This window comes from Gymnodraco acuticeps, unplaced genomic scaffold (genome assembly GCF_902827175.1).
Source record: "Gymnodraco acuticeps unplaced genomic scaffold, fGymAcu1.1, whole genome shotgun sequence".
In the NCBI taxonomy this organism is placed as follows: domain Eukaryota; kingdom Metazoa; phylum Chordata; class Actinopteri; order Perciformes; family Bathydraconidae; genus Gymnodraco; species Gymnodraco acuticeps.
The window spans coordinates 4165154-4191274 of record NW_022990271.1 but is presented as its reverse complement, the minus strand read 5'-3'; the positions used below and the strand labels follow the sequence as shown (position 1 = coordinate 4191274).

Below are 26121 nucleotides of genomic sequence, written 5' to 3'. Positions count from 1 at the left end.
ATTCCATGGAATATAACAAAAAGTGTCTCTGAAATAAATTACATACCCCACCTTTTATTCTGAGCTAGCCAGCTAGTTATGCACTTATATTTGGAGCACAATGAAACACTTTTGCACACAATTACCCCCCTGGTCTAACACATTTTCTCATTTCTACACAAACATTTAGAATTAAAGTACAATTTAAATCACAACACCAGTAACAATGCAACACATCACATGAAATGGGAATTGTGCCTCTGATGCAGCTGTGCATTCTGGGAGATTTGTTTTTCACTCCTCACTCGGGGTTCAACAATATATACTCACACAAACCAAGGGAAGCTTAATTGAACTCAGTTCACAAATAATACTTTTGTCAAAGACACATATTTTAAGACTGTAGGAACATGTAACAAAATGTTGTGCAATTTTCTCAGTCTTGCTTATTTGTTCACATTCATAGTTTATGTGAATACAACCACCGGAGCAAAACAGCCAATGGCACATTCTGCATCACTGCTTCTTCAGGTTCGCTCACGATGACAAAGCATTCATCTGAATGAGTTGGTCTGGGTGTTTGGTGCTTGTTTTTGTTTGAGGTTGCTCTGTGAATGTGTGCACATGACTCTGTGCTTGTGTAGTATAGACCCTGCGTAACTCGTATTATTTTGTGAAGAGCGCTGTAAAGGGTGAGCTACTATATATAACGCTGGTCTAAATGTATTTACCGTGACCTGATCCAAGAGTCATACGTCGACGTTTCAGGGTTGCTTTCATGCACAGTAAACTCATGACAAATTCCTTTTAGTTTTTTACATTTTTCTGGAGCAAACGTTTTTTGTTGTAGCTTTTTCTCTTGGAGCTTTTGGTTGAAGGTGAACCGGCTGCAGCCTCTTAGGACTTTGTGTTTTGCAGCGAGGAGGCAGAGCACAACCTGGCTACTGCGTGTCTATCAGCAGCTTGATGGATGAACTGGTGTCTGTCCAGGAGTCAAGTGATTGCACCACAACGGACCCATTTAAAATATTTAAACGGTGTCGAACATGAACGGCTATGGCATCGAGTTTCAGAAGCACCCACCATAAAAGGCCGCTGTGGATGAAAACAATATGTCACTGTAATACTCGGCCCCTGCTGACAGAGCTGATTCTGTCTTAGGAACACAAGCAATGTATGTAAATAGTTAAACAACCAGCAAACAAAACAGTGGACCCCATCCTGACAAATAAACATATAATACAGTGAGAAGTGAGATGCCATTTTAGTAATGACCTTCATGATGTTAAAACAGCTACATGCAGGCAATCAGCAGTTAAAAAAAGCACATGTAAAAACAATTCTGTTTCTGAATTTTTATTGAATATATTATATTTTTCTTTAATCAACATTGCACATATTCCATTTTCAATCACATCTCATATTGCTGTCTACAAAATGTTATGAATGTAGAAAATCCAGAAGGTTTACCAAAAAATAAAACAAAAAGAAGATTTAGGGTCAGAGGTGACGAGCTCCAAGGACACAAAGAGAGGAAGAGAGGGAGAGAGTGAAAGATAGGAGAGGAGCTCCCTCAGGAAAATAATATAAAACATACCTTGGGTTAGGATGCATTTTTCTCAAAACAAAGCATCATGCAGAATAAAAGCAAGGCTGGCCAAAAACTCACATGGATATTTCTCAACACCTGAACTGTAGAAATATTTTACACGGTCATTAATAGTTTATCCGTTTACCTTTTGCTTATTCCCCTCCTTTTGTTATGAGTGACGAGGCGCTCACAAATGTTGGATATTATCGATACACAAATGGGAAGCAAACAAATGCAGCCACCGCAATCATCCCCCAAAAACTATGATATAGTCTGCCATTATCTAAAGACTACCGACTCTGCATGTAGACAGTGATCATAATGACTCATGTAGATGAACTGGATTATAACCATCATATCAATGTGACCGTGGCTGATCAAACTGCAACAGCTTGCATAGACACCTGATTATTATGGGTTTGAATCCCACCCATGTCCTGTCAAATTCACATCTAAATATATTCTTATTTTCTTTGTTTTTTTTTTACTATATTTCATGGTTTTATGTAACACTGGAGCAAACTTTGAAAAACAACATCAAAATGAAAGATTGTTGATTCAGAGACATCTACTTTAAAAATAAACAAAAAGGCCATTTACACATTGATCGACAGTTAAACATGCAATGATCCCTGGCCTTTACATTTGGAGGCTTGTTGTGCCATGCCCCACATGAAAAAGGATCTGCTGCAATGACCTACTGTCACCATAGTAATGTGTTTGCACAGGCTAAAGTACTGTGCTTTCCAAAAAGGGCATGTTTAATACTGTCAGCAGGCAGTTAAATATACTTTTCATTCAATGATTACCACAACCTTGAGAGCTCTAAGTGCTGCAATTAAAGAAGACACATGAAAAATAGACCAAACAAATGGAGGACACATCTTCACTAAAGTGCAACATAATAGTGCGTGCTGCAAACACAGAAAACACAATAACACATGTTCTGTATTTTGTGTGTTTTCAGATTTAAGTGGCAATTATGTTTTATTTCTTTTGCCCGTGTTTCCTTAAAATCTTTATTGAAAAATTGGGGAGGATGTTTGTATTCATTTTCTGGTGTTTTTATTTTTGTTCTTATGTGGCAGGGCTTTGAGCAGCCTGGGAGTAATGAGACATTACATTGCCATATCACAGAGCACAGACCATTTATCACAGAGCATGAGGGGATTATATCAATTAGAACGGTTCTGTTGCTTTCATTCATTGTATTAACTATTGTTTCATCTTCACAATTATTCAGTTACATTTTTTCATTTTGTCAGTAAATGTCAAAAAATAGTTAAAAAACGATATATAATGTCTTTGTTATTTAAAAAGGGCCCATAACACAGCCCAATGAGATATCTTTTTAGTTGTATTCGATTAACAGCCTGAAACTCAGAAGAATTCAATTTATTATCATTTATTCCAAATTAAAATCATCCAATCCTCCCATTTGAGACCCTTGAACCAGAGGACACTTTACTGAGACGATTATCAAAATAGTTGGCAATGAATTTCATATCGATCAAAGTTTTCCATCTTCAGGCAAAAATATATCTTTCTGATTGCACTTGCTGTAAAGCTATGCGCATGTCCAATAGCTTGATGTATAAGGCCTTTTGCAATTAGGATCCACATTTCACTTTGAGACACCCGAGAGGACGGCAGCAGTCAGGAGAAGCCGGCGGTTGCTTTGCTCAAGTGTCTGAGAGCTCTTAACGTACCGGCTGCTGGGGGTCTGCAGCTATCAGGACAGGTTTTCTCTCTAGAAGATGTTAATATCTGTGCATTTTTGTTTTCATTGAAAAGGTGAAAGTGCTAATTCCCTTGTAGCGATTAGCACTTCAGGAAGATAATGCCCCCTTTCATCTGGCGTATCATAATGTTTCTGTCTCCTTACTGCTCTGGTACACCGGTGTTCAAAAAACAACAAAGTTACATTTGGCTAATGGTTAAGCTAATGAAGGCCATTATTATCTAATCAATATCCTAATCTCCTAAATAATTTGCTAACATCAAAAACGAGCACTGTCCCCTCTTAGTTGTCTAATTTATCAACTTATGACCAGGACACAAGTGTGAGCTCATCTTTGGTAAACATGATATTTAAAGCAATACTTTTTCATGATTCTCTCTGGAGAAACTAAGTTTGAATCAACTCGTCATCGTTGTTGTTTAGTTGAGAACATAAATGAAACACTAAGTAGTGACCTCTGAGTATTTCCTAGATACAGTTGTATTGGGGCGACCTGTAACCCAGTAAATTGAGCTGACATCACCAGTATGGTCTAAAGCCTTTCAGCACACAGGAATGAATTATTTTCCCCCTATCTAAGACAGATGTAACCAGGTACACACTGTAATCTCTGTTTTTGCACCAAAGAGCACTAATACTGTTCCACAGGAGGCAGATGGGGAAAAACAACCCCAAAATCCAGTCAGTCACATAGTATCCAGCGAGAGTACCAAACAAACACAAACTGCGTCACTGTTCAACAGTTTTTATTTAGTGCTCCTCATAAGCTACCTTGTTTATAAGGAGATTAAGACTTACGTTCCTGGTGTTATCTAACACTGTGGATGTTACAGTAAACACTCTGGTTTGCATCCGCATTACTTTTCTTCATGAAAGTGTCTTTGGTACGTAATATTGAACTGAGCCGTACAGAAACGTCTACAGTGCTGCCTGTGTGCAGTGTCAAGATATTGGGCTTACTCAGGTCGTCTTTTTTAAAGATGTCCTTCAGCTATTGGAGTCAAAAACATTTCAAAGTTAGATTTTCTATAACTTATTCAATACAAAAACTATAAACTCTAAATGTCTTAATAGTATTTTTTGTATCACGATATCTGACCTAATCACAATGGGCAAAACCAATTTGTTTAATTTGGTAGATGAAACATTTCTTTGGGCAGCTTGGGGTTATTTTTGATTTTGTTGTGTACCAGCTCTGTGCTTTACTCTCAAAATGGTGTTTAGTTCAGTAGGCTTGGTTCCACACGACAGGAATGATCACAGATTATCATTGAAACATTTCTGTTTATAACACCTTCAACATTGTTAAAGGTTATTTCAGACTCTGCTCTGTGATATGAGCTGCTTAAATCTATTTTCCTATTAGATCATATTTTAACTTTCAATTGCCTCTTGCCTCAATTGAACAAATAAAACATAACATCCCTAGACAATGTCCCAGCACCTCATGTATACGTGGAAATAAAAAAAAGTGGACACATATGAAGATTGAGCCGCCTTCAGGCTCGATTGGGCTGTTTTGTGTCAAATCTTTCAACACTGACATCGGAATAAAACAGAGTACATCACTAAATCCCACTTGGCTGTTGTTTGCATGGCTTCAGATCTGCGGTCAATTGGTTGTAGTGTTTTAGAAGAAATCCTTTGTTATTGATTTGGAGAGGCATTTATCTTAAAGTTAATCTTGCCCAGTCGAGGATTCGAGTCTCAGAGTAATTTAGGCCAAAGAGATACTGTATGTGAGCCTCAACAGAAAAGCTGTTTTTCTTACAACGTCGAGATAGCCCTCCTGAAAGGGAAATCAATCCCTGCCAATAATTATTTTGAATGAGGTCAGTTTTAGTGGTTTTTACACCTCAAAACTAGATTATAAATGTAGCCTTGTGAGTTTTACAGCTCATAAATAAAATGTTTTTCTCTCACCAAGTGTTAACCTCGCTGACTGCGCTGCATCATAACAGCATCACACAAGTTATTACTGCAGGTATAGGTCAAAGAGAAAATGAATTGGTTCTTTATTCTTATGTTCCATGTGTGTCCACTAATTCTTTCCCACTCATACTGTATGACCTGAATGACCTCTTGAAAAATATCCAGTATGATAATGACCTTTTTATTCAGTGCTCGAGTCTCATTCTGCTCTCATACAAGGATAAATGATTTTTCTTCCAGTAATATTCAATCTGCTTGAACATCTGAGCTTTCTGGGTCACTACTGAAATCCCGATGAAAGCAGATTTAAGTGAACTTGTACTTGACATAATTGCAGCCTCTAACCAAATAAATGAGTATAATTTATAGACTGAGGAAATGGGTTAGAGGCTGTCCAGTTAAACAGATTTCCTTCAGTCTCCTTTGGTGCTTGTTTGTTCTGCTTGATTGGACATGTTGGCCCCGGGGATCAATCACGCTGATCCTGATCTCCTCTCTATAGTAACCTGTGGGCATAGAAGTCTTTGGCTTAGCGCCTTTTGTGCTGCTTGGTGATAATACCCAGCTGTAGCTAAACATGATGCTAGATAGATTAATTTTCCTCTTACAGATTTATCAGTATTGTTGCAGTGCAGCTTTTGGCTACTATTGGCTGTTAGTATGGTATTTGTGCACGTGGGCTAGCTAAATCTCACATCCTTATGTGAGCCCACATCATGACTGTTTCCAGGTTGAAAGTGCAGGTCAGAGCCCACTCAGGGACAGCTTGTGCTTGAAGCTCATATTCTCACAAGATTAGTATAATCAAATCACATCTGAAAATATATATCTCTACAGACCGGTTTCATCTTCAATCCATTTACCTCTGAAGAGTTCTACATTTTGGGAAATATGCTTGTTCTCACTCTTGTGGACAGTCTGTACAATATCCATGTAGCCGAGATGTCTTAGTTTAGGTTAGCATAAAGACTGGAAAAGAGAGGAAACAGCTAACCTTGCTCAAGTTGTGTTTTCTTTTTTCTTTAGGTGTTTGTGCCAGAAAACAACACATTTTCCAATTCCAATCCTGACACAGAACTATGTTGTGAGCATAAGATAATGATACGATACATACATACATACATGTGTTTATACTCAGCAAACAGTTTTATTGCCTAAAGCTTCAAATGTACCCCATTTAAGAGGAATCATTCATCTTATGTAACTAAAGCACATACATGCATTTCCAAACAGTATTTCTTTAACCCAAGTAGTCAAAGTAATGTGTGCTGGTTTGTAATTGCTGTATTCATCACTTCCTGATAGGATCAAGTTTCTTCTAAAGCCGTTGTTTACTTAAATGTAATTAAGGGAGCATACCTTTGAGTTCATTTAATCTCAAAGCTATGATTTGGACTAATCTGCCAAATTGTGTTGCTTTTCTTTTTTGGCTTTACTAACCTTTAATAATATTAGATTTTTAAACTACAGTACAACCTGCCATTATAATCCACTACCATGCAAGTTGATTTCACTCTTTCTACCTTTCTAGTTTTAGTGTAATGTTTGTTTTAAAAAAGCAATAACTTGCAGTTGTGCTGGAGTATTCTGGTCTTTTTGGTAAAACCATTGATATGAAGAAACGCCTTCACAATACAAAAAAACATCTTCATTGTGAAGATTTCCCAAGTTAACTATTGACATCTATTTTTAAACTATTGTGGTTATTTTGTGGTCACATTTTTTGTTTTTTTACTACTAAGGAAACATCTTTAACATTCAGTAAACAGCTCTTCCGAGGGAAATAACCGAGACAAAAATAATATACTGACTTCATTCAAATATATGATGATATATGAATTCCACAAGGAAATATAAAACTTATAATTGTTTCTTTCATGGGCAATAAAGCAGGTCTAAGGAAGGTTACAAGACCCAACGCCACAAACGACATCAGCTACCTCATGTTTTGGAATTCCAAATGATTGAGTCGATGGATGTTTCAGTATGTAGGAAAAAAGAAAGAAAAGGAAAATAACAAATTAAGAAGAATGTTGGAGCAGCATTCACAACAATATGAGGATTGTGATTGTATCAGCGAGGACAAAAAACCCAACACAGAGGATTATGGTTTGATGGTCATAACAGTCAAAGAAAGTAAAAAGTCTCACATAACTCTATCTGCAACACATCTTAGGACACACAAGTATAAATGTCTGCTATTCAGTGTGCATCTATATCACAACATTTTCCAGAAGTCCACAACATACAATAAATTCAGGGTTTCACCTTTGGTTATGTAATTATCAAGGCTAGGTTTAAAAAAATATATAACACACGTCCATGTTACTTTTGCATACAGTTAAAGTGAAAACATATCAACAAAGCAGCTGGTCCGCTCTAAATTTGCATCTGAGAAAAAAACCTACGGGTAAGGTATTTCATCTTTACGGTGAGAGCCCGGCGAGTTTCACCCGCTGATTTTCTCTAATAGAAAGTGAGTGTGGCAGATATTCATGAGGGTGTTTATGTGCCTGACATCTTTGCTTTAGTGTAAGTGGATCTTAATGTAAGAGGATATTCTTCTGATGTATTTCAGTGTGTTGCATTGAGCCAGTCAATATCTCTCCCAATATCTCCATGTACACTTTCTGAATGAGGATTATCATGTGTTATGACACGATGTGAATTAAGAGTTTGTTGCCAGCATTTGAGTGAGCAACTCAGGCCAGCCTTGTTTGGTTGACAATATGAAACAAGATAAAAAATAGATGAAGTCTTACTGCTGACTGCACATAAGCAGAGCAAACTCACTATTCAGTAACACCTACAAAGCCGACCCAACTAAAACATTATGTCGACGTTACAACCAAACATTATCTCTATCATATTAAAATATTCACATCTGTTCCTTACAAGACACTTTTTTCACATGTAAAGAAAACATCTTTGAACTATAAGTCTCTTAGTTTCATCACTCCATACATCTGTATATGTGTAGTAATTAAGGCAATCATTTTGGGTCACGACTTACTCGTTTCCATCTCCAGTCTTAACCCTCGGGGTTTGTTTACTGACGTCACGCAGCGGTGCTCCCCCCCACGTGTTCGAGGGCCGAGTCCCGTCCAGTAGTTGTTGCTTTTCAGTGTCCGCTCGTGCTCGAGATGACCAGTCACAATGTTTTGCTTGTTCTCTGCAATTACCAGAGACGTGGGGGATACTCCCTCTCCCTGTAACTGGCAGCGCTGCAACACAGAGAAACAGGAAACGGATGCAAATCTGTCATCATTCTTGAGAAAATGGCACCCTGAAGATCGAGCAATTTTGCCCCAAAACACCAGCTGATACTGCCCATATTTTCCCTTCCAGCCCAGAGGCCGGGCAAGATGTATAACATTCAAGATAATCATCAGGGCCATAAAGCAGCAACTCCCTCTGAATAACACGGAGAGGGGGAATGTCTGAGCTTTCTTGTACACAGTAGAGTACTTACACAAAGCTTTAGCTACATAAATACTTCATTTAACATTCCGTTTTCCACACTGTTTCACACTTAAGTAGCTACAATGTTCTTAAAATCATTGTATTTCACTTTTTCTGACAGTATCATATCCATCTACTAGCTTGTTTACTTTATTGAAGATATGTTGTGTTATGGTGTGTGAAATATGAAAGCCATATGCTCCTTTTTGCTCATGTCTATACCATTATGTAAAGTGTAAATATCCCAGACGTACAAGCAAGACAGGGCTACTAAATAATAACGTTAGTGTAAAAAATGTGAGTTGTTTTGTGTGTGTAATTTCATACACATATGTGCTGTCTCTGAAAACTTTGGGACCTTAACTAGAATTGGAATGAGGCTATGTAGGTGTAAACAAATGTTGTCTGTACAGCATGAGTTTCTAATGACGAGTGCACAGATGGGCAGCTCGGGTTACTGTTGATGTCAAACCACTTTACAAGTAATACATAAGGGGAGCAACACCACCGCCCCCTCTTAATCTGTTAATGACAACATTAAAACAATGTTTAAGCCTGTATAGTCTTCAGTTACTTCCAAGGCATTACATTTTGTATGTTTAATATTGCGAAAATGAAAAGTCCCCTAACCTTAACAAAGTACTCATTTTAACACAAACCACAATGTTTCCCTAAATCGAACCCTACCTTTAACCATGGCATTGTCACATTATAAGATTTATTTTCAACAGTAGTTGAAGGAATGGTTTTATGAAGTTGTGGAACGAACTTGATGATTGATTTGGTGTACGATCATAACACGTCTTTTGTGATGTCCTGAAGGCAGAAATAGGCGTTAACTTGTACAATTTCAATATGCACAGCCATATCCTTTGAAATAAGAATGACATTTTTGGGATTATAGAACAAACCTGCATCAAAGATTTGCATAAAATGTACTTAATGTGGAGCGTAAAACTTCAAATTGTAAGTAATTTCCTGACATGAGTTATAATCGGGTAAATACAAACTGGCAGCATGTTGGCTGTAAACGCAGAGTTCCAAGCATGCAGGCTAAACCACCTGTGCCCAAAGTGAAGAGAAGGATTTCATTTGTCAATAATTAAAGCCTGGGGAACCATGGCAATGTATGTCAGACCCAGGTAAACTGCAGGTACTTGTCCAAAATAAAACAACAATTCCAACAAGAGTAATACTGGTCAAGTTTCAAACAAACCAACACACCATAATCTGCTGCAAAGTGGTATTGTCCTTAATGTTCCCCTCCTCAGAGGCACTAGCTGTGTTTGTAATGCTGATTTCAACTGTTTCTGTTATTGTGAAGATGTCACAGAATAACTTTTCTGTGTCATTGCTATTTGTGCTTATTAAGATGCAAGCGTCCTCTTTAAACAGAGCAGCTATATAATTCTCCACCTCAATCATTTGAGGATTTCCACAAAGTCTCTCTGGAGTTAGAAACATTCTGTATGCAATCATAGCTGCAGCAGGCACAAGGCAATTACAAGTGCTTTTATCTAATTCCCCATTAAGAGCTAAACCTGTGGTTGTTTACATTATAATACCCTGTAGAATAGCCTGTACCTGTAAGGATAAGAGGCCAAATATAGAATCCAATGAATATATATGAATAGTGTTAGAGATTTAAATGACTGAAGAGGATATCCTTATTGTTATTCAGTTTCTGTAACCTCATACTTGAATGGTGATTAGGTTAAGTTGTAGCGATATGAAGACAGTCGACAGTAGAGTACAGCGGTACCTCTCATGTGTTGACATAAAAGCTGCTCCTGTGTAAGTAGATTGAAGAGGGCAATCTACATTACAGCTGGAGGGAAAGAGGGCCATACAGTACCAGAGAGATATAATACTACAACAACATCCCCACTGATATTAAATGTAACTCTATACATGTATGCAACATCAGGAGGATACGTCCCCTCCTGACCCAGAAAGCGACTCAGGTTCTGGTCCAGGCTCTCGTCATCTCACGCCTAGACTACTGCAACTCCCTCCTGGCTGGTCTACCTGCATGTGCCATCCGACCTCTGCAGCTCATCCAGAATGCAGCGGCTTGTCTGGTCTTCAACCTTCCTAAATGTTCCCACACCACTCCGCTCCTCCGCTCCCTTCACTTGCTTCCGGTAACTGCTAGAATCCACTTTAAGACAATGGTACTTGCGTACCATGCTGCGAATGGATCTGCCCCTTCCTACATCCAGGACATGGTTAAACCGTACACCCCAGCACGTGCACTCCGCTCTGCATCAGCCAAACAGCTCGCTGCACCGTCGCTGCGAGGGGGACCCAAGTTCCCATCAGCAAAAACACGTCTGTTTGCTATCCTGGCTCCAAGATGGTGGAATGAGCTCCCCATTGAAATCAGGACGGCAGATAGCTTGCACATCTTCCGGCGCAGACTGAAAACTCATCTCTTTCGACTCCACTTCGAGCGATAGAATTACTAACAAAGCACTTATACTAATAAAGGACTGGCTTATCTAAAGCCAGTTGAGTAGCACTTGAAATGTTTTTGCTCTATGAAACCTGATGTACTTATATAATTCTGTTTGCAAGTTTGTATCTTCTTGGTCTAATGCACTTATTGTAAGTCGCTTTGGATAAAAGCGTCAGCTAAATGCAATGTAATGTGTGCTGCTGCCACATGAGGACATAACCCATGCTGTGGTCTCTGCTGAGGCCTAAAGTCGATTTAACTGGTGTATCAAAACACACCCTTATGTGATTTCATGTGCAGATATCACGGCAACACAAGCTTCATTTCTTTCTAATGATGGGCTGTAAAATTAGAGTGAGTCATTTGTTGTGTGAGGAACTCTGTTGCAATGAGATTTCTGAAGATGAATAATAAATAAAGAGCCTAACAGCCCCACTAGTTTTAGAAATGGCTGTCAGAATAGCATGCTGATTTTAATAATTTATAACCACAGATTTAAACCTAATTCTTCTCCGTGATAATACTCTTTTCAGTAATAGATAACATATTCTCAAATGGGCATTATCCGTAAGATTTACATCCATATCGATAAATCTCAATTTCAATCCAGATTTAGTCCAAAGGTGCTGGAGAAAGTAGTGTGCTCTTTATGAAGCGAGACAACACATATAAAGAGGTGGAGAGATGTTTATTGTGTCGGACCCTCATGCAGAAGTTAGGAGTTTGCTACTTTCTTAGACTTGCAATCTAATGTTCATAAAATATAACCGTGTTCTTTCTCTAACTTTCAAGTGTTCCAGCTGTCATATGACCAAACCTGGAAAAGGGCATTCTAGTTGTCGTATTAATATAGCTCTATTTGTCATGCTAACTTCGCACAAAATACCTTAGTTGTAGAGAAATACTTTGTTACACTTCAAACACTTCATGAAACACTGCCTACAGTAAATCGGACCCAACAAATAAGAAGCTGCCCAAAACTACTAGATAAGGCTCACCACGTACAGATCTAAAGTATACATTTTTATTTTATGCTCCCAAATGTTGATGTGGGTCACACAAGTTCAAGCAAATCTCAAATGGTGTTGTGTTCTTTAAGCAAGCTATGGTTCATCCATCATCCTGTCAAGAGAATTCAGAACTCAACTCGACATCAACCCAAGTAGCAAACCACAATAATTCATACAAGTGTGAAGTGAACCGCCGCAGGAACGTCTGTGCACATTTGCTCAATATCTATGTGTCCTTTAATACTGAGTTGTTTCTTAGGTTTGACTTTTAAAAGCCATTTTAATACAACTTGTCTACACTGAGTAAGACCTCACTCTGAATGCCCCAGTCCTGGACATTACTACTGATGGATATCACCAGTGAAGCTCAAAATGCAGCAACACAGAGACAAAGTGTGTCATTTATTGTACACAAAACAGGGAATCCTGGAAATGATACCTGTGCCATGACTGACAACCTGTAGTCATGTACCTTGCCCGGCAGCTGTGTACACACCTGGATGCTCTCACTTCTGTGGCCCAGCAGGAGGCAGGACTGTTTTCAGTTCAGCAAGCAGAACGCCATTCATCTCGCAACCCGTCACTTTGGGGCACTGCCTCCTCACGGCAGAGCCAGGGGCACCCACCGTGTTACACCTGCTCAGATCAACACAACCAGCTGCCAGCCACAAGCTTTCACTATTCCCAATTTACAAAGCCCTGGAGGTGTTTTTCGTTGGATTGGATTTGAAAACCATTATAAAATGATTATGGTGTTTGTGGAAAGCGTCTTTTGTGTGTCTGGAAGAGACCCAACCAGCAGGTACGATATTATGAAGGGGAGAATTTAACAGCCCCAAAGCTTTAAATGATATGAACATAACTGCAGGGAGTTGATAGAGTTAATAAACTCAAATGACTCAACAGTTTTTTCACCTGATTGCTAAAACTCACTTTACTGTTTACAGAACACTTAACAGCTTGTTTATTGAATCATACTGTATCGGTCCATTATGGTAGCTGTTTGGCCAGTCAGAGCTTAGTAGGGTGGGATCAACAAGTGGGACGCTACCTAGATAATATATTAGAAATAGCAGACAGACTTTAATTGACAAATTCCTTAAACGTTAACTGCTTTGAGCAACAGCTGATGCAACTTCTTCCTTCAAATTATATTGGTGGGACTCAATACCAAATAGCACTCCTTAAAAAATGGCTAATATAGAACATGTCAGAATAAATGAATGAGGTAAGTTAGGGACAAGAGCACAAGCATGATATAGATACATTACAAGAGAGTCTGTAAGAACAAACTCTGTGTCTGTGCGCTGACCTTTCATCACCTTTCTGTCATTAAGCGCTGATGATTAAGATACCACTGCTGACAAAGGTACTTGCATGATAAATGAATGCCAATATAGCTGCTATAAATAGCCAACGCTGAGCATATGTGGGGGAATAAGGACAGCAGCTCGGGTGTTCTTGGAGGACCTCTGATGCGGACAATACAGTAATTCTGCTACTTTTTTTAGATCCTACTGCCAGGTCTAAAGATTGCAGACCACAGACTACATATCTACAGTATTAATGGTTCAATGTAGGGCTGTGCGATTATGGCAAAAATCATAATCACGATTATTTGGGTCAATAATTGATATCACGATTATTTTGACGATTATTCATCGACCATTTATTGAACTTTAAAACAAATAATATTTTACCAATAAACAAGATCAACAAATATGTTGGAGCGCACTTCCAAAACCATACTAAACATATATTATTAATATGATAAATAAAAATAAATTAGACCAAAATAAATTAAATCAAACATGTTGCAGTGCACTGTCACAACCTACTGAAAACTCCTTAACATATAGCCAACATTTTGGTAAAACATATTCAACATATTCCACTCAGTTAAACGTTGAAGGCTGGCCAACCGTCATGGTCCAGAAGTAACAGGAAATAAATGTTGAACTACAATTTAAGACCAAATACAAATGTTTAGGCCACCATGGCAAATGCTGGTAGGGCTGCTCATGTCATCTCTTAAAGATGCTTTGCAAGAAACACCAGCCTGTTTACATGGTCTGGTTTCAGAGATGAGCGCAGGCAGGTGACGATATTGCCACCTGTACTGAAGACCCTCAGCCACGCCCCGACACAGGTGTGACGCCGGCCAATCACAAAGCTTTGATGCGTTCAAGTGCATTATTCTGGCACAGGAAGATTATGTTACAGGACATTAACGATAAAACAGAATATTGTTGTTCTATTTTTAGACACATCTCGCGATCGACTGGTTGGGCACCTCTAGGATAGACCATAGGTCTGTTGTGGTAGCAAAGTAGTCAGCTGAAGCCACATCTCTCTCAACTTCCCCACGGCATTTGTCATATAGCGCAGGCAGCGCAGACCTGCTGAAATAATACCGAGACGGCAGCGCGTAACGCTTGTCCAACGTGTTGACAAGTTGCTTAAAGCCCTGGTTGCTAACAGTGCTAACTGGGCACATATCTTTAGCGATGTGAAATGTAATGGCAAGTACTTGCAAATAGTGGAAATAGTTTGACCCTTCTTTTTAACGAGTTGCTGCTCTTGTTCTGACATCTTCGCTAGCGCTGAACCCTCACAACACATGTCACTCCCACGTGGCCGAGTGGGCTTTTAGGGAGGGGCGAAAGCGCACCCAGCAAAATAATCGTATTTTGTCAATTATGCTGTTTTCATAATCGTCGCAAGCCATAATCGTAATCGCGATTAAAATACGATTAATTGCACAGCCCTAGTTCAATGTATTGTAAAAATCATGCTCACACGTCACTTAGTTTCACAATGATTGGCGTTTATTTAACAGAACCACAATTATTCACCCTCCCCTGACCTCCGCAGAGCCAAAAGGTTTACCACCCAGACAGAGCCTGAGCATGTTCGTACCTCCAACTGGAACAAACTCCCCGAGAGGCCAAATAGGTGAGGACATTGACTGTAAATACCATTACAGCAGGCCTAAGTTGGGGCAATGAGACATAACAGCTTCTCATTAGTCGTCACTGCACATCAACCCTGCAGCCTCTGAGGTGGCAAATATTTTCTACAAGGCACTTAAAAGGACAAATCTGTTTTCATACATCGCAGGTCTTAAATTAATCCAACCTCTCCCAGCAGTGTGTGTGTGTGTGTTGTTTAGTGTGTTCTTGTCTAGTTAAGATCTCTCCCTTCTTGATAGACGAAAACATACATTTGTCTAAACTACATAGCACTATACTTTTTGTTTAAATAATGATGTGTTTTGGTTATCTCATCCTATACATTTATGTATTTTTAGTGCTACAAATAAGCTACATCCATATATTAGTTATAATATTTCAATTACAGACTGATATTCTGAGATCTGGACATACAGAGACGACACCCACTTTACATTGACATGATAATGGAGCCTAAACTATGAAGAGTGTTCTATAGTTGTAAATGTTCTTATTTAAGAAGGAGGGGGGGTACTTTCCTTGAAAATGTACTGGTGCAATGAGGCATCTCCTTTGCCAATGGCCCCTGAAAATAAGCCAATGATTTTTTATTTGTGCTTTCAATGTCACATAAACATAATTTGTCATTTTAGCACAGAGCAGCTCAGGTAGAAACTCACCCCTCACCCTCTCTAGCTAAAACTGCACGATTAGGACAGTTTGCACTTAAGCTCTCCTTCCCTTCTATCCTCTCTTCTCTCACTGAAGTGTTTTTCGTTAATACTCTAAATCTTCCTGTGATCTGTGTGCCACAAACACTTTAAACGTCCATCATCAAAGCACCAGACAGAGCCTCACAGGCAAATCACCTGTTGCAGTTTTCATAAGAAGCCTCAATGCTGTCCAAGAAACGGATTATCTTAGATGGTATTATCACAGACACAATATCGACTGTCCTCTTGCTAAGGATTTTATACGTTCTTTGTTGTCATGGCCAAGTGTTTATGTGGCTTGTTGGAGAGGTCAAATAATGATCATGACCCAGAACCAACCACCATATTATTTACAGGTCCTTTAAGAAGATTTAAAATCACGAGATGCAGATTTAGCAGGACTAACAAATCACTACAAAGTTTGAACCAAGACAAATGTGGCATGATGTATGTCTACCTCATAAGTACTGCACTTCAAATCCCACAAATAACTTTCATTTCACGGCAATTACTGATCTGATTGAAGGACTCGCATCAACAAATAAATGTTTATGAATCATCAATGATTGAAATATAGACATTTAGGATTTTTCCACAAAATGTACCAACAAATTAAAGGGGTTATGTTCAAAACCTGGACAGAAAAATAAAATAATCCTTTAGGGACTGACTTTAGGAGAGTGAGTGCACATGTAGCACGGCGCCTGGCTTCCTGCTTGCTGACACTAATCCAAAGGCAGCGGGGATTTTCTGCCTCTTGCTGCTTCTTGCCTCACACCCCTGCAGGGCTCTCAGATCCACATTGGCATTCCCAGTCACACAAACATACACAGATGAACACACCATAGACTATAAATATTCAGGCCAGCATTCAGCGGTATGTGCAGCATAATGTACACAGGGGATATAACACACACCGTGCTTATTTCAACCCTGCCACCGAGCTCTCTGTCAGCACTTTTCCGTGGGAAAGAAATCGCACATCTGCTCATCCGATGCTGTTCATTTAGCCACACTCGCCCATGAATGCACTCTGCGGAGCCCAAAACTCGAGCGGCCTCTTTGCTGTTTTCCTGTCGGCTTGCACAGTGCTCATTAGATGTGTTAGCTGCTGCATGACAAGCTTCAGGTGTTGTGTGTTTGTTTATGTTTGTATCTGAGGGTGAGAGGTGCTGTTTGGAAAGCACATGGGCAACACTGTGAGTCACATTACACCATGACAGACTGTCATGGTGAATTAAAGCAGGACAAGGCATTGGTCATGAAGCATCATTAATGCCACGAGAAGCGAGGCATGTAGAAGACTAACTGCCACAATGAAAGATACACTGAACACAGCGAAACAACTTTTATCTTCCTTTTCCTGATGTGAAGTTATCTTTTGTCACAATGTTCTGTTCAAGTTACATAACCAATGTAGAGTACATATTATGCGAGGCATAGAAGCAGCTGAAAACTGGGCTAGCACCAATTATTTTCATGCCAGCAGCCAAATAATCTATACATTTAGATGTTTTTCTTTTCTGTTACACTGATAACAATAGACAGCATCTCTCATCTAGTCTTATAGCTCAGAACTTACTGACAAAAAGAAAGATTTAAAGTCCAAAATGTCAAAGTTAAAACTGTTGCTCTTTGAGAAGTGTGTGAGTGAAGCCTGGAAATGGAGAGAATGCAAATGCAACTGAATACAATGTTGCTTTCAAAAGTTGCATGTGTTTAACTGTGTCGATCCCATTGCATGTGCACCTCAACTGAGAGTTTCATCTATGAAGTTTGAGTAGAATATTTTTAGCCATGCTGCTCGTCTCTAGGGGATTGCAATGTCGGCCCTTCCTTTTGTTCCAGGCTGAAATATCTCAACGACAATTAGATGGACTGCTACTAGAATTGTATAGACACTCATACTCCCCAAAGGGTCAATTCAAATCACTTTGTTGATCCGAAAAGTTCCAAATAGCGCAGTCATCTGGTCAACATTATCAATATGTCAAATATGTTGTTAAGGACTGTAGACTTAGCTAACTAGTGAATGTTAGCATGCTCACACGCTTAACTAAGATGCTGAACATGGATAACCATGGATATAGAAACATTTAGAAACCCAGCCACCCAACTGCTCGGTCCTGGGCTCATTCATATGAACAGCAGAATGAAAGTCACTCACTAAGGCACTTTACACATTTTTAGAACATAATGACTTTAATAAGGGCTATTTAAAGAGCCTGTGACAGCATCCCAACAACTGTTGTGCAATGAAATATTGGGCTACTAGTCATCTCGAACCGTCAGTTTAAAAAAGAAGGTGCGATACCGTTCCGATAAATATCAATAATTTCGAACATCGCAGGGAAATTCCTTCGACTCATTTTGAAGTTTTGGGGGAAGCCGGAAGTGACGTCAATGCGGGAACGCTTCACTGTGCGGCGAGAGAGCCAAACGCGGACAAAGTAGGCTTGTTTGAGACAAGCGAGACCTGCGCAGACCTGCACAGTTGCGATCAACGTCTTGCTAGTGCGTTGCATGATGGTTAGTCATTTTGTCCGACTTGCTCTGGAGGCTCGCCTACATGAGACGTTGAAATCTCACGGGACAAAGACGCCCGCAGCCTTGAGAGCGAGGCGCGGCGAGGCGGCGCAGTTCCTCTCCACGGGCTGCGGAAGCGAAATGCTTGATGGGAAACGACTCGCTGGTATCTCGAGCTGAGCGCTCATTGGTGGTTTTTACCCCGTGCTGCTGATGAAACTCTCTAATTGGCTCTGCAAAAGTTTGTTGTTGTTTTGTGTCAGTTTTACGTCGCCACATCCATTCCCATTTTTCATCATTGTTCCACAATGTTTATCATAATGAAATTAATATCTATATATTTTATACTATACTTGCACTGCTTACCGTTTTCATACTTTATATATCTTAGCATATTCATACACACTGTTCATACTGCTCACAGGCTGATATCTAGTGTATTCATACCCCTCACTGTTTATTCATCATTCAATTCATTCTATATTTTATTCTGTAGATTGTGTACATTACTTTTCACTTTACTGCTTGTTGCACCTGGTTAGAAGCTAAACTGCATTTCGTTGTCTCAGTACCTGTAATATGTGCAATAACAATAAACTTGAATCTAATCTTGAGCAGGAACAAATGTATTTACTTAGTACATATCTGACATTAACGATTAAACACATGTGTGCATTCTTTATAAATGCAAACCGAGTCAAGCCGACTCCCGAGGTGGCGGTATGCACCTTAAAGTTGTTTGCAATCCGCCAAATAACCGAGAGAAGAAGGCGAAGAAGAAGATGAAGAAGAAGAAGCCGACTCGCAGGCTGCTTCTCAGGTCGATTAAATGAAATCCTTGCTTCCCTCACTTGCGTCGTTTTCCTGCGTTTAGTCCCTCCCACCAGGGAAGCATGGAGGGACGCAAGGAAACCACGAGAAGCAGGGAAATGAGTTTTAAGTGCAATGGGACCATAGATATATATAAACACTAGATGACTCACCCGCGCTGCTGGCCAATGGAGACCGACGTTGCCACTTGGCCGCCATCTTGCTACAGGCAGTTCTCTCATTCATAACATTATGGTTTACTATTTAAATAACCATAGCTTGCTCAATTTTCAACCAATTTTCAAACGGTTTGGTTTTTTATAAACATCAAAGATGTAGTTATGATACTGCATACTTATAATCATGGACTTTCATATGAAAATAACATTAATCAGATAAAGCTATAGCTATACACACACACACAAGGTATGTATATTAAATATATTTCCATTTATTTTATTATATTGTTAATATTTAAAATAAATTATAAAATACATTTATATTTTATATATAAAAATCGGTCTCATGTTACCACTCTGTAAGCCAAGAGTTGTTAATTTAGCAATGCCTTAGCTTGAAGAACAGGGACACAACTAATGACAATAGCATATGTTGGTATATTATTTAGATATTCACACCTTTATCAGAAGAACCAAACCAACATAAAATGTGCTCACAGACAGGCCAGTTCTGTCTAATTTATCACAATTATTTTTGACATGAGATCTTCATATCATCCTAGTTTTGTATTTAGTTTCTAGATTTGTAAACAAATCCAGAACCTTTGAAATATGTTATTGAAAAAAGACCAAGAATAATATAAACTGTACCATGTGTCCTTTTGTGTCCTTCTGTAGTCCATTTGTGGTTTGTCTTGTCTCACCCCGGCTGATATATCACAAAATCCACTGTTTAAATTGTTCCCTATATTGCCCCTATGCCCCTATAAGGTGTCCTTGGGTGTTATGAAAGGCGGCCCCCCAAAATAAATGTATTATTATTATTAAGAAGAACAACTTGGTGTGGTGTGGAGGGGATGTAGGAAGCAGGAGCAGGTGGGGAGAGATGGGGCTTCAAGGTTATTTGTTTTAAATGTGTCTTGGAGATAAGGACCAGCTGCACACAATAAAATACAGTATAACACAAAACCAATAAGACACACGGTGACACATGGCACACCAACAATCAATCATCGTCCAGCCTCAGCTTTGGTATTCTTTCACAACCATGTTATGGGTTTATTAGACTGAGCAAACATAAACATATGTGGTGATCCCACGGGTTCTTGTTTGCAGACTGCGGTGATTAGAGCATCCGTAGGCTGCACAAAAGTCCGGCATAGTCAGGTACTTCTGTAAACACAATGCCAGCAAATTCCTGTATCATAATGCAAGATGTTTTTAACAAGCCAAACCACTTGGAAGAAATCATGTGTAACTTAAGTTATGTTGAAAAGAAAGAGCAGTTCTGCCTCTCCCACTGGTGTAAAGTTGCTGGCTCAACTTTGTAATATAGGTCTCACTCACAGCCTCTTGTTATTAGCCAGCTAATAAATACAACCACATATACAAAGAAAAGCTGCAATTTCAACATGTCCAAGCATCCTGTATCATAGCCATGCTAATAATGTTTATAATAAACCAAACCGTTTGTAAATCAGTCAAGATTTCAGCGAGTTAAGAGTATTTTTGTGCAGATCACTCACCTTACAACAGCTACCATAGCGCAAATCAGAGTAACTGTTGACTGTAGCATGATGGCGGCCGGTCAGCTACGCTGGAAAATCTCCCATGAGCCATCTAGTGTTTATATATATATCTATGGTTCTCAGGTCGATTAAATGAAATCCTTGCTTCCCTCACTTGCGTCGTTTCCCTGCGTTTAGTCCCTCCCACCAGGGAAGCATGGAGGGACGCAAGGAAACCACGAGAAGCAGGGAAATGAGTTTTAAGAGCAATGGGATGTCCTTTCCTCCGGAGCGTCACGTGAAGCGACGTCCGTTTGTGATGACGCTGCACAGCTGATTGTCTGACAGCAGCTCTGTCCCCGTTATTTCCACACACCCCCGCCTCTGTTAGTACACATTTACTGACACAAACATTTGTATCATCTGTTGTAGACCCAAATAAATAAAATAAAATAAGAACTCATTGTCAAAAAAGATAAACGCCATTCTTAAAATGTATAAACGAACAATAGTTTGATTAATATTGATTAGAGTGCACAATAGAAATAAAAATAATTGAGAGAAGAAAAAGAGATATGTTATCTATCAAAACCCAGTTAGATTAACATTCATTGGATAGCACAATTTGTTTGTTTGTTTGGATATGTAGCACATTAACATTTTAATAGCACTTAATGACTGACTGAATGGAAATGACAATAAATGAAAATGTAAAACGAAAAAAGCGATCATGAAAATGTTTCCAAAAAATGAATTAAATGATTTTTGACCACTTTGTTGTTCAGATATATCACATATTTGTAACTAAATGATACATGAATTGAAACAAAACACGGTATAAACTGAGGAGTGACTCCCGTGAGGTTCATGTATTTTCTTCACTCTGCTCTCATGTCAAGAAGCATCAGATCAGTGCATGCACTGCCTCGTCCAATCAGTGAGCGATACACAGTAAGGGGGCGGGGCGAGTATCTGAGGATTTCATCGGAGGATGGTCTGGTGGTTCCTCGGTTATCGCTCCTCCATGATCGCTCCTCGCTCCTCGATCCTCGGTCCTCCGGCAGAAATAAGAGCCATGGGACGGTACTCAAGATGGCGCGGGCAAATCAACTTCCGGTGAGACCGAGGACCGAGGAGCGAGGAAATGAAAATAGTCGACCTGAGAAGCAGCCTATGAATGGGACGTCCTTTCCTCCGGAGCGTCACGTGAAGCGACGTCCGTTTGTGATGACGCTGCACAGCTGATCGTCTGACAGCAGCTCTGTCCCCGTTATTTCCACACACCCCCGCCTCTGTTAGTACACATTTACTGACACAAACATTAGTATCATCTGTTGTAGATCCCAATAAATAAAATAAAATAAGAACTAATTCTCAAAAAAGATAAACGCCATTCTTAAAATTTATAAACGAACAATAGTTTGATTAATATTGATTAGAGTGCACAATAGAAATAAATAATTGAGAGAAGAAAAAGAGATATGTTATCTATCAAAACCCAGTTAGATTAACATTCATTAGACTGCACACTTTGTTTGTTTGGATATGTAGTAAATTAACATTTCAATAGCACTTAATGACTGACTGAATGGAAATGACAATAAATGAAAATGTAAAACGAAAAAAGCGATCATGAAAATGTTTCCAAAAAATGAATTAAATGATTTTTGACCACTTTGTTGTTCAGATATATCACATATTTGTAACTAAATGATACATGAATTGAAACAAAACACGGTATAAACTGAGGAGTGATTCGCGTGAGATTCATGTATTTTCTTCACTCTGCTCTCATGTCAAGAAGCATCAGATCAGTGCATGCGCTGCATCGTCCAATCAGTGAGCGATACACAGTAAGGGGGCGGGGTGAGTATCTGAGGATTTCATCGGAGGATGGTCTGGTGGTTCCTCGGTTATCGCTCCTCCATTATCGCTCCTCGATCCTCGGTCCTCCGGCAGAAATAAGAGCCATGGCTGCTTCTCAGGTCGACTATTTTCATTTCCTCGCTCCTCGGTCCTCGGTCTCACCGGAAGTTGATTTGCCTGCGCCATCTTGAGTACCGTCCCATGGCTCTTATTTCTGCCGGAGGACCGAGGATCGAGGAGCGATCATGGAGGAGCGATAACCGAGGAACCACCAGACCATCCTCCGATGAAATCCTCAGATACTCGCCCCGCCCCCTTACTGATCTGATGCTTCTTGACATGAGAGCAGAGTGAAGAAAATACATGAATCTCACGGGAATCACTCCTCAGTTTATACCGTGTTTTGTTTCAATTCATGTATCATTTAGTTACAAATATGTGATATATCTGAACAACAAAGTGGTCAAAAATCATTTAATTCATTTTTTGGAAACATTTTCATGATCGCTTTTTTCGTTTTACATTTTCATTTATTGTCATTTCCATTCAGTCAGTCATTAAGTGCTATTGAAATGTTAATTTACTACATATCCAAACAAACAAACAAAGTGTGCAATCCAATGAATGTTAATCTAACTGGGTTTTGATAGATAACATATCTCTTTTTCTTCTCTCAATTATTTTATTTATTTTGTGCACTCTAATCAATATTAATCAAACTATTGTTCGTTTATAAATTTTAAGAATGGCGTTTATCTTTTTTGAGAATGAGTTCTTATTGTATTTAATGTATTTGGGTCTACAACAGATGATACAAATGTTTGTGTCAGTAAATGTGTACTAACAGAGGCGGGGGTGTTTGTGAAAATAACGGGAACAGAGCTGCTGTCAGACGATCAGCTGTGCAGCGTCATCACAAACGGACGTCGCTTCACGTGACGCTCCGGAGGAAAGGACGTCCCATTGCTCTTAAAACTAATTTCCCTGCTTCTCTTGGTTTCCTTGCGTCTCTCCATGCTTCCCTGGTGGGAGGGACTAAACGCAGGGAAACGACGCAAGTGAGGGAAGCAGGGATTTTATTTAATCGACCTGAGAAGCAGCCCATGGGACGGTACTCAAGATGGCGCAGGCAAATCAACTTCCGGTGAGACCGAGGACCGAGAAGCGAGGAAATGAAAATAGTCGACATGAGAAGCAGCCGTAGCTGTCCGACTTCAGGCGAGCTTTTTGAGACCTCCCCCGGCTGCGATCGGCTACTCTCGTCTACTTTCGAGGCGAGCCGCAACGCGTCTCAAACAAGCCTAGCGTGTTGTCATGCGTAGAAATGGTGAATTACTGAGTTTAGGCACGTTAATAACGTTGTAATGAAGTTGACTACAGTATATTCATATTTGTCAGTGCTTTCATGTCAATTCGGCGAACATAAACATAAATGATCGTGGTGAAGATGATGATTAAATTAGGATTACAAATCGGTAGTGAGAGCTGCTGAATTTCCTCCCGTAGGATGTGATATAAAAACAAATCGATTATTTTTGTAGTTGTAAACTAAAGTGGATGAAACTATATTTATTAGTGCTTTCATGTCAATTCGGCGAACATATGATACATTAAATGATCGTGAGGATGATGATTAAAAATAATTTGTTTGAGCCGTTCTGCATTTCCTGATGAGAAAACAAACCGATGCTTTTTGTAGTTGTAGTACACCAACATGGATTAAACGTGTGTTTTTTTTACCACAATGTTGGGGAAATTAATGGATAAAATGCACGGATTATTATTATTATTATTCCCACTCCGATCGGGACACCAGGTCCACCGTTTCCCCGCAGCGAGGCTCCCCCCGTTGACAGTTTACGTGGGCTGGGTGCAGTGGCGGACTGGCCATCGGGACGAATCCCGATGGGCCGGTACCGAAGTGGGCCGGTCGGATAAGTCACTAGCACATCCCCCATAGGCGGCGCGTGAGGCTCAGGTTTGGGAAGGCTAAATAACTTTTTTTACCTGACGCTGCCCACCTCCGGCGTCTATAGAAAAGAGATCAACTCAGTGTGCGGAGTTTAAATCTCTCAAGTCATATTACAGGATAAAGGAAATACAGTTTAAACTGCCGTATGCAGAGAAGACGCCGACGTGACGCACTTATCATTCATATTACATCATCATCGATCATATAATATCATAATATATCATATATTTCCTTATCTGAGTCAGCTTCTCCAGCCGTATCTGGCCGTGCAACACTTACAGTGTCACATACTGTATGCAGAAGTATTATTTGAAGCAACACATTATGTTGACGAAACACTCGAGTCAAATGTAATTAAAGTCAGATCCACTCGTGTCTTAGATGGGTTAGTGATATCATAAAACTATACGCTTTCAAAAACTCGGTAGTTGTTCTGTATTCACCTTGCAGGTTCAACTCTGTGGCTTGTATCCTGGATTATATGTTTAAGTCATGGATGTTTAAAGCTCATATTTGTCTAATATTAGTTTACTTTTCATTAATGAAGTATGACGCTGCGCTGTCAGTACACTTGTCCCTGTTTGTGATTGGTCAAATGTAGCTAACCCCGCCCCCGTGAACGCGCTCTCAGCTGGTGAGAGAAACCCTGGCTTGATTTACCGAGTTGATAACCAGCGTCGTAGGACCGCTTAGCGAGATCTCGTTTGTTAGTTTGTTGTTGTTAGTTAGTTTGTTACTCAAACATATCCAGGGTCTGTTGAACTGGCTTCGTAGTAGTACAGGGCACAGGTGGCTAGCAGCGCTAATGTCAAAGACACAGACATTATACATTATATTTGTATTTTACCAGGATGCAGTGACACAAATATTTGGGACTGCTTAGCCTTCCCTAGCCTACAGCACCCGCCGCCCCTGACATCCCCCACTCCCCCCGTTGACAATTTACTAGCGGTACCGAAGTGGGCCGGTCGAGAGTCCCGGGATGATTTTTAGTCCCATTCCACCACTGGCTACATGACCGTATGATCGCCCATATTGACGCACCTAATTCCTAAACTTCTAACAGATACAACATAAAGCGATCCTTCAGCCTCATATGAGCTCTCAGACACGTTCAACATTCAACTGTCATCGCTGTCTGAGCTTGCTGCTGTGTGCGCCATCGTACGTTTACATGCAGATGCTGGGATCCTGAACGGTGCAGCTGGAGCGCTAAACCCGCAATGACGTCACACATAATTTGGCGGGATTTGAAGAATCCCCGAGAAGATCCAGAAAATGGTCAAGATTGAAGGGCAGATTAATGGTTATCAAAGTACAAATATCCAAAATCAGTTCAGTAACGGTTTTCAAGGGGACAATATTTACTCAAATTGATGGGTTTGGATGATGGGGGAAACTCGTGTCACAGGCTCTTTAAGTG

The 26121-nt window shown here is 39.8% G+C and overlaps 1 protein-coding gene across 1 annotated transcript in view; it reads right to left on the bottom strand.

The window, feature by feature from the left end:
• Positions 1-1322: 1322 nt before the first annotated feature.
• kcna4 (potassium voltage-gated channel, shaker-related subfamily, member 4) overlaps positions 1323-26121 on the bottom strand; it is a 58954-nt gene continuing 34155 nt past the window's right edge. Inside the window, exon 3 of the mRNA XM_034221274.1 lies at positions 1323-8467. The gene's annotated coding sequence lies outside the window, so the exon portion shown is untranslated. The remainder of the gene's footprint in view (positions 8468-26121) is intronic.